This window comes from Marmota marmota, unplaced genomic scaffold (genome assembly GCF_001458135.2).
Source record: "Marmota marmota marmota unplaced genomic scaffold, marMar, whole genome shotgun sequence".
Lineage (NCBI taxonomy): Eukaryota > Metazoa > Chordata > Mammalia > Rodentia > Sciuridae > Marmota > Marmota marmota.
This window is the reverse complement of record NW_026000093.1, coordinates 33806164-33809566: the sequence shown is the minus strand read 5'-3', so window position 1 is coordinate 33809566 and position 3403 is coordinate 33806164.

Here is a 3403-nt window from a genome sequence, read left to right as displayed (position 1 = left end):
GAGGAGGAGGAGGAGGAGGAGGAGGAGGAGGAGAAAAAAATTCTGAAGTTGTCATGTGGCTGTAGAATCATAGAGAAACATCATTCAATCTTTTGTGCGATTAACCTGAAGTCAACTTTTTCCATAGCTATACCTAAATTCAGAATTTTACAAATCCTTTGCCCACTATTTAGCCTTGTGGTTTACTTTAGTTCTTTCATCTGGAAAAAAAATCATATTAGAGAACAAAGCCAATCCCAATGTTTTGTTTTGTCTAATATCACAGGATCTGTCAAAACCCCTAAATAACTAGAATCAAATTTAGACAGAAGCAGTAGATTCTTCTTTGCTCTGAGGATCTTGGTCTTCCTCCATGGAGGCTGTGTTTGTTTAGCACCTAATAATCATTATAACAGACTTCTTTTGACATATTTTAATTGAAATACAGAATTTACATTAAAATCCTCTTTATTAAAATATGGACCCAAGTAATACATTACCTCTTCTCCCATAAGCTTCTCTAAATACAAAATACTTTTCTTTGCAAAGATAATCTGTATAAACTACTCTGCATTTGCTAAATATTGAGAAAGCTTAAAATAGTTACCTATCCTGTGATCTCTTAGTGATATTGATTTGTGATATTGAGATATTGATTGGATTTTAATCTGAAAGTTCCCAAAGGTCATCATGAGAGCCAAAGAAAGAGGGATATAAATTTGAGAAATACATCTACAACTGATGTTCAGGACTTACAATATTTGAAAACATTTATGGAAAGAAAGTAAACAATTTAGAAATAAATTTCACAGGAAAGAGCTGAAATATACTTGAACTGATGACCCATGTGTTTTTTAAGAAGATTAAAAATGGATTCCAAGATTTATGTATAAGTCCATGAGTCCTATAATAGAATGGGTAAACAGGTGACAGGAGATATACGATGATCATCAAACTTAACCCCTAAGCTGAATGCCCACTGGGGAGTTCATTTCCCCTTTCTGCTTCTGCCAGAATGTCATGGTTGTGGCAGAATTTGCAGGGTGCATTATGAGTGCTTTCCACATTTCTCTCTGAAGTGTTCATAAAAACAGGTGTTGAGAGATGAAGTGTGCACTAGGCATTGGACCTTCTGGGAATTCAGCTCGTATTTTTTGTTGGCTCATGCTCCTACTGTATGCCCTCCTCTCGCCGACTTAGGTAGGGGATTTGAACATCCTGCAAGGATTCTGTTTTTTCCATGATGCTTGGCAGTTAACCTTCTTTATGCTAAATCTGTTGGGCTTCTCAGCCTCCAGAATGACAACAGCAGCTGGTGAGGCAGGGCACAGGCTCAGAGAAAAAAAAGTACTTCTCCACTTTGCTGATTGCTGCCTTATCCCCTCCTTTTCTGAAAGATTGTACTGAATACTTCTAGCACCCTTCAGCTGACTCACGAGTCCAGGGAGCTCAAAGTATTTTCTAAGTTGTTCATTTCTGTTAAGTTTCAGAAAAAAAAAAAATCCTCTAATGATATTAAATTCATCAAAGTGGGGATTAAGCCAAAGGAAAAAAAGGAAAAGAAATATCTTGTTTAAATTTAATTTCCTTACAGGACTCAAAAGAGCATATGTCTATTTATTATAACTCTAGTTACTCTGTATTAGTGGTTCTTCACTATTTTGTGGTCACAGATGCCTGTGAATACATGATCAAAGCTACAAAACTCCTTCCCGCTCCAAAAAATAATCAGATGTAGCCAAATTTTGCAGTGGGTTTTAAAATACTTAGAAACCCATGCTTTTCCTTCCTTCCACATCACAAAGTCACTTCTGGACCTCAGCATAAGACCCTTGCTCTAAACTATTAAAAAAAAAATAGACCACAAAGAGCTCCAAGTCTCTCTTGATCTTGCTTCCTAATGTAACATGAAATTTTGCTTTTTCTGCTCATTCTTTACAGCAAGTGCCTAGAGATAGAATGATAATATATTCTGGCACAGTTAGTGAATTATCTTTTTGTTGTTTTTTTCTCTTTTCAAATACTTTGAGTTGATAAACTCCCATTGTAGAAAAGATGTAAAATGACAAATGAGAGAGAGAGAGAGAGAGAGAGAGAGAATCCACATTTCAGTGAATTGTTAATTGGTGGGTAGATTAACAAAGATTACAAAGGGGAAAAAAAGTGAAAAGGATGGAATAGAAAACACTCACCTGAAGAAGATATCATCAGATTTGTAATGGACAATAATCACTTTGAAAGCCATCATTCTCTGAATCCAAGACTATGAAAGGAAAAGAAAATATTATTTTATAAACATTATCTTCATGGTATCTATGAACTACAAATGCTTATTTGCCCAGTGTTCTCTGTAAAACACTGTACAGGATTCCCTTATTGCTAACCAGATTTTGCTATTTTTTAATTGCTAGCTATACAAAGAGAGGTAGTCATAGATATAATGAATAAATAATTACATTTACTTCTGGGCTATGCTACTTTAATAAAATAGAACTATAAATATTTAACCCATTACAAGAAGATTAATGATTTTTTGTTCTAGATTTATAGGGACACTATAAAGAAAAAAATGCATAAAATAAAAAATATTTTAATAGAACATGTTCCAAAGAAATGAGAAATGGATCTACTGTTCTTGTTTCCAAATTTTGCTTCCCACAGAGGAGTAATTCATAAGAAGTAACTTAGAGTCTTAAAGATATGTGCTTGGTCTCATCTTGTACCAACAGAGGGAACAGGAAGGGAAAGGGTTAAGTTAGAGATGTTGGAAAGCTAAGACTATAGGACATTGACCAGTGGTTTCTCACTATGGCCTCTGGGAGGCTGATCTCCTACTAAGAGAAGGTAGAAATAGCAGTTAAACAGTCAAGGAAGAATAAAGTTAAGTGGCTTTATTTTTACTCTCAAAGACTAGAGAGTACACCTTTTCCAAATCATCACTAAATATTGTAATCCCTTTAGAGGCATATTCATGTTAAACTATTTAGGTATGTTATTTTCTCTATGTAAGTAAGTGACCTAAATTGCTATCAAGAACAAACATGCATAACAGAACCATATTGTGCTAGAATGATGTTTAGCTACTTAGAAAAAATGAATAGAATTTGGTCTCATCTATCTATGAAAGTAAATCTGAGTTGCACTAAATATTTCAAAGAAATCATTAATATACTAGAGAACAAGTAAATATTAAAATAATATTTGGTGTATAACTTTATTTTTAAATCCCAAAGGAAAATAATAGGATGATTGGTTGAACTACAAAAAATGTTAAATATCAGTTTAAAGCAACAACAATAAAAAAAAATTTAATTAAAAGTAAAATGACAGCTGGGAAAAAATGTTTTAACATAAATGGCATTTATAGGAACAATCGTCTTGCTATGTGAAAAAAAAAAAAACTTTCACAAGTAATTAACTTAAA